Genomic DNA, 7086 nt, shown 5'->3' with positions numbered 1-7086 from the left:
GAGCCAGGGCAGGAGCTGTTGTTTCAAGGTGCAGAGGAACCTTGGGTCGAAGGGAAGGACTCACATCCATGACACTTCAGCACCAGGGGGTTCTCGGAGCAGAGAGGGGACTCTATCCCAGAAGCCAGATATGGGAAGGCCAGGGAACTCCGTTGGATCGGAAAACTGGAAGCCCTCGAGGTTGGTCACTTGTCTGCTTCTCCTCTGCTCTTTGCATTGTCTCTGTGTTCTCTGAGTCACCTTTCTCTCCAGTGATTTGGGCTATTTGATTACCTCTTTTTTTGTTGTTCAAGGTCTCACTCTGTCACCAGATTGCAGTGCAGTGGCACAATCATGGCTCACCGCAGCCTCTATCTCCTGGGCTCAGGTGATCCTTCCACCTCAGCCTCCCAATTGACTGGGACTACAGCAATGTGCAACCATGCCTGGTTAGGTTTTTTTTTTTTTTTTTTGTAGAGACGAGGTCTCTCTGTGATGCTGGGGCTGGTCTTGAACTCCTAGCTCAAGCAATCCTTGTGTTGGGACTATAAGCAAGAGTCATCATGCCTGGCCTATTTGTTCACATTTAAAGGTGAGACTCTAAAGTACTGATAGGGAGCTCTGGGCACACGGACTGGGCTTACCTGTAGGGGTTGAAAGGGCCAAAGTATTTCACTGGGGATGGAACCAGCGTTGACAACCTTAGCACTTTACCCTTGGGCCTCATAATTTCTTCCGAATAACATTGCCAGATTTTACTAATAAAAATTTGCATATCGGCAGGTGTGGTGGCTCATGTCTGTGATTCCAACACTTTGGGAGGCAGAGGAAGATGATTGCCTGAGCTCAAGGGCTCAAGACCAGCCTGAGCAATATGGCGAGACCTTGCCTCTGTAATAAATCAAAAAATTAGCCAGGTGTGGTGACGCACACCTGTGGTTCCAGCTCCTTGGAAGGCTGTGGCAGAAGGATCGCCTGAGTCCAGCAGGTTGAGGCTGTGGTAGCTATGAGCATATCACTGCACTCCAGCCTGGGTGACAGAGTGAGACTCCAATTAAAAAAAAATTTTTTTTGCAATATCAAGGACATGTTTTTTAAAAAAAGAAGTATTTGTTGGTTATCTGAAATCCCACTGTACAATGCATCCTTTATTTAATCTGGCAACCCCATCTGAGAAGAACCCTCCAGCCTCTGGCCAATGGCTGCCAGAGAATATTCTGAAGCTGGTCTGGGAAGTACCAGGCATGTTGCTGCTCCATAAGGAGACTTTCCCACAATTCCCTGCTTTCTTGCATTCTTTCTTTCTTTTGAGTCAGAGTCTCACTCTGTTGCCCAGGCTGTAGTACAGTGGCACACTCACGGCCACTGCAGTCTCGACCTGCTGGGCTCAGGGGATCCTTCCGCCTCAGCATTCCAAGTAGCTGGAACTACAGGCATGCACCACCATGCCCCCTATTTTTTTTTTAATTGTAGAGACGAGGTCTCCAAGTTGCCCATGCTGGTCTTGAACCCCTGGGCTCAGGTAATCCTCTCACCTCGGCCTCCCAAAATGCTAGGATTACAGGCTTGAGCTACCACGCCCAGTCAATTCCTTGCTTTCAGGACATAACCAGCAGCAATGTAAGGTCTGAATCTCTGAGTGCAGTTTCCTCTGGTTCCAACCTTCAGAGAAAACCTTCGTTGGTCTCTTCCCTGATGGCAAAGCTGCCCAAGGTTACCAAGGTTATGGGGAAGATCTGGGAGTCTATGTCCCCTTGTAAAAATTTTCAATAAATTATTATTCTCTTTCTTTCTTTCTTCCTCCCCCTTTTTTTTTCTTTTGAGTCAGGTTCTCATTCTGTCACTCAGGCTGAAGTGAAGTGGCAAGATCACGGCTCACCGCAACCTCAGCCTCCTAGGCTCAGGTGATCCTCCCACCTAGGCCTCCCAAGTATCTGGGACTACAAGCGTGCACCACCTCGCCTGGCTAATTTTTTGTAAAGACAAGGTCTTGTGTTTCCCAGGCTGGGTCTCTGGCAGTCAGAGCCCACACCTGTGGAAAGAAAAGTGAGTCTCAGAGAAGGGGTATGGGCTGCGTAGACACCCCAAAAGATGTCTCATGCAGAGTCAGTAATCTTTAGAACGTCCCCTGATCATGCAGGTGACCCTGGAACTTTCTCCCCCCAATTCTCCACACCTCAGCCCTATTCCCACCTGTCCCCACCCCACAATCAATGCCTACCTCTCGTAAACTTCCACTGCACACAGAGAATCCCAAGCACCAATGGACTTCCTTCCTTCCTTCCTTCCTTCTTTCCTTCCTTGCTTCCTTCTTTCCTTCTTTCTTCTTCCTTATTTTGAGTCGAGGTCTCACTCTGTCTCCCAGGCTGGAGTGCAGTGGCACAATAATGGCTCACCTCAGCCTCGACCTCCTGGGCTCTGGTAATCTTTCCACCTCAGTCTCCCTAGTAGCTGGGACTATAGGCACCCACCACCACACCCAATCAATTTTTTTTTTTATTTTTTTGTAGAGACAAGGTCTTGCCATGTTCCCCAGGCTGGTCTGCAACTCCTGTGCTCAAGTGATCCTCCTGCCTCAGCCTCCCAACGTGCTGGGATCACAGGCATGAACCACTACACCTGGCCCACGAATGGCTTTTAGTGTCCAGATCATCATCTCGTCTGGGCCATGACTGATTCCTTGCTGCAATAGTCTCTTGACTGGTTTTCTTCTTTAATCTTGTACTCCTACAGGCCGATCTACAAAGATAGCTGGAAGAGCGCTCTAAAGACACTCGTCGGATCATCTGACAATTTGCCTCCAACCCCTTTAGAGATCCTGCTGCTGCCTCCAGGACAGTGAGCCAACTCCGTAAGTGGTTTTGATGTCATCTCTCACCACCACACCAGCCCCTCCTCGTACTCCACCTTCAGAAGACAGAATTATTTCTAATTCCCCCAACCTCTCACCAACACATCACAATTCTCTACCATGGCACTCTGCTTATAAAATCCACTCCCCTTTCAAGACCAGCCTGGGCAACTTGGCAAGACGTCATCTCTACAATCAATCAAAAAACTAGCTGGGCATGGTTGCGCACACCTGTAGTTCCAGCTACTTGGAAGGTTGAGGCAGAAGGATTGCTGACCCAGTAGGTCAAGGCTGTGTTGGCTGTGAGCGTGCCAGTGCACTCCAGCCTGGGTGACAGTAAGACTCTGACTCAAAAAAAAAAAAAAATCCTCTCCGCTGAAATAGTCTCTTCTTCTGTCTCATCCTTTAAAACTCATCTCTGGGCCGGGTACAGTGGCTCACGCCTATAATCCCAGCACTTTGGGAAACCAAGGTGAGAGGATTGCCTGAGCCTGCAGGTTCAGGACCAGCCTGGGCAACTTGGCAAGACCTCATCTCCACAATAAATCAAAAAAATTAGTTGGGCATAGTTGTGCATGCCTGTGGTTCCAGCTACTTGGAAGGCTGAGGCAGAAGGATCACCTGAGCCCAGCAGGTTGAGGCTGTGGTGACTGAACGTGCCACTGCACTCCAGCCTGGACCTACAGAGTGAGACTCAGACTCAAAACAAAAACAAAAACAAAACTCTGTATGACCTCCTCCCAAAAGTATCCCCTGGCTCACCCAAAGACTGTAATCCAGGATGGTATGGCAGATAAGTGTTAAGTTCCTTAATATACAAAAACCTCTTGCAGGCTAGGCTTGGTGGCTCAGCCTGTAATCCCAGCACTTTGGGAGGCTAAGGTGAGTGGATTGCCTGAGCCCGTGGGTTCAAGACCAGACCGGGAAACTTGCTGAGCCCTCGTCTCTACAGTAAATCAAAAATTAGCCAGGTGCGTAGCATGCGCCTGTAGTTCCAGCTACTTGGAAGGCTGAGGCGGAAGGATTGCAGAGCCCAGCAGGTCAATGCTGGGGTGGCCGTGAGTTGGGTGACAGAGTGAGACTCCAACTAAAAAAAAAAAAACAACAAAAAAAACAAAAAGCCAGGCTCAGTGGCTCGGCCTGTAATCCCGCGCCTTTGGGAGGCTGAGGTGAGTGGATTGCCTGAGCCTGAGGGTTCAAGACCCGCCTGGGCAGCGAGACCTCGTCTCTACAATAAATCAAAAAATCAGCCAGGCGTCATAGCACTCGCCTGTAGTTCCAGCTACTTGGAAGGCTGAGGCGGAAGGATCGCCGGAGCCCAGCAGGTCAAGGCGCCACTGCACTCCAGTCTGGGCGACAGAGTGAGACTCCAACTCACCAAAAAAAAAAAAAAAAAAATCTCTTACAGTTCAATATTAAAGGGGAGGGAAATATATATATAAAACAATTCAATCAAAAAAAGAACAAAGAACATAGCTCACAAAAATAAAATTATATTTTCAAATACTCAACCTTATTCAACACTTTAGAAGTGTCTCTAAACAAGGAGATGCTATTTTTATCTATCAGGTTTACAAATATCAAAAAGTTTGATAATGCACAGTGTTTATAAGGATCTGAGTAAAGAGTTGTATTTATGAAAGATGTGGCAATAAACATTCAAACAATCTTTTAGAAAGACAATTTCACAATAACGATGACAATTTGAAAGGCACATTCTTCTAGAACTCCTACTTTATAATACATTGCTATGTAATGGAATGTGCAGCTATTCTTCCACATGTCCAGATGAGTATATACAATGGGTTCTTTGCAGCATAATGTGTATTAGCAAAATAAGAGAAACCATGCCATTGTTAAATAGTCAATAGGCCAGGTGCGGTGGCTCACGCCTGTCATCCCAGCACTTTGGGAGGGGGAGACCAGAGGATTGCCTAAGCCCAGGGGCTCGTGACCAGCCTGGGCAACTTGGTGAGACCTCGTCTCTACAATAATTCAAAATTAGCTGGACGTGGTGGCACGTGCCTGATTTCAGCTTCTTGGAAGGTTGAGGTGGAAGGATCATCTGAGTCCAGCAGGTCAAGGCTGCAGTGGCCGTCAGCATGCCACTGCACTCCAGCCTGGATGACAGAGACTCTGACACAAAAATAAACAGATAAATAAATAAATGTATTATTATTATTTTTTTTTAGTCTGAGTCTCACTCTGTCACCTAGGCTGGAGTGCATGGCACACTCACGGCCACTGCAGCCTCGACCTGCCAGGCTCTGGCAATCCTTCCACCTCAGCCTCCTGAGTAGCTGGGACTACAGGCACACATCATCACACCTGGATAGTTTTTTAATTTCTTGTAGAAATGATGTCTCACCAAGTTGCCTAGGCTGATCCTGAACTCCTGGGCTCAGGCAATCTCCTGGCCTCCACCTCCCAAAGTGCTGGGATGACAGGTATGAGCCACCACGTCCAGCCAGATAGATTTTTTGCAAACCCTTCCCTCCTACCTAAAGGCCCAGTGGAGGGAGCACAGGCTTTCACATGCTCAGGTAATCCTTCCTCATCAGCCTTCCAACTAGCTGAGCAGGCTCAAGCTACCACACCAAGCTAGTTTTTTAAATTTTTGTGTAAAGAAATTTTTGCTATGTTGCCCAGGCTGGTCTCGAACCCCTGGGCTCAAGTGATGCTTCCACTATGGCCTCCCAAAGTGCTGGGATTATAGGCGTGAGCCACCACACCCTGTGATGGCTTTCTAATTCCATCTTTCCAGCCACACTGCTGGGAGAGCTGTGCCTCCTCCATATTTAGTTATTGATTCATCCCAGTAAGGACACATCAATTCTTGCTTTCCTAAGTAGCACATACTCCTTGACTTCTTTTATTATTTTTAGTTCAGATTTCTCTCAGATTGGAGTTCACCTTCTGAATCACGGCTATTCACTGTCTCTAGGGAAAGATAACAATGATGGGCTGCCAGGCACAGTGGCTCACTCCTATAATCCCAGCACTTCGGGATGCCGAGGTGAGAGGATTGCCTGAGCCAGCGGTTCGAGAACAGCCCGGGCAACTTGACGAGACCTCATCTCTGCAATAAATCAAAAAATCAGCTGGGCATGCCTGTAGTTCCAGCTACTAGGAAGGCTGAGGCGGAAGGATCGCCTGAGCCCAGCAGGTTGAGGCTGCAGTGGCAGGGAGCATGCCACTGCCCTCCAGCCTGGGTGACAGAGTGAGACTCCAACTCAAAAGAAAAAAAAATGATGGGGGCCCACAAATAGCCCATTTCCCCAAAAATAATATGCTTTTTTTAGGTGTTTGGGGGGCTTCTCAACCAAGATCAGTCTTACTGTCTGGCCCCGCCTTCCTAAGCCAGCCGCACCTCAGACATTTTGTATGCATTTCTTTCTAAACTACCACTTTTCTCTGAACCCAGCAGGACTGGAAGGACAATGGGTAGGGTGGGAAGCCCAGGGAGGGGGTCCATATTGTCACCGTTAAACTGCTGATCGCCTAGTCCAGACTATTTTCCTGTTTGTCAAGTCCTCATTCCCCCAACGCCCCCATGCCAAGTCATGATCTCGCCTTAAAAACAAAACAAACAACCCAAAAATCTTTCTTTCCCTCTTTGTCTAAGTCTCATTTTCCCATCTATAATTTTCTGTGAACAGTTTAGCTCCACAAGTCCTCTAATTCTTGCCAATTGACGGCCCATGGTTCTAAGCCCTGGCCAGGAGCACTCTAATGTGTAACTGCCAACTCTGAACTTGTGTTTTGACTCAGTGAAGAGATAAGGACAAAGCTGGACAGTAAGTATTCACCACTTTTATTTATTTATTTATTTATTTATTTATTATTTTTTTGAGTAGGAATCTCACTCTGTCACCCAGACTGGAGTGCAGTGGCCACCCCGGCCACTGCAGTCTCGACCTGCTGGGCTCCCGCGATCCTTCCGCCTCAGCTGTCCGAGTAGCCGGAATTACAGGCACGTGCTACCACGCCCAGCTGATTTTTTTGATTTATTGTAGAGATGAGGTCTCACCTGCCCAGGCAGGTCTTGAACGCGCGGACTCAGGCAATCCACTCACCTCAGCCTCCCAAAGGCGCGGGATTACAGGCTGAGCCACCGAGCCCGACTAGTATTCACCACTTTTAAAGCAATCCTACAGATTATGTCTAATCTAGCAATAAAATACTTGGGCTTGGATTTTTGTCCTTTCCGTTTTCCCAAGTCCATTCATTTTTCTTGTATTTTACAAAAGCATTGG

The sequence above is a fragment of the Carlito syrichta genome, unplaced genomic scaffold (assembly GCF_000164805.1).
Source record: "Carlito syrichta isolate Samal-C Ts95f unplaced genomic scaffold, Tarsius_syrichta-2.0.1 Scaffold120481, whole genome shotgun sequence".
In the NCBI taxonomy this organism is placed as follows: Eukaryota; Metazoa; Chordata; class Mammalia; order Primates; family Tarsiidae; genus Carlito; species Carlito syrichta.
Note: the sequence above shows the minus strand (reverse complement) of the source record.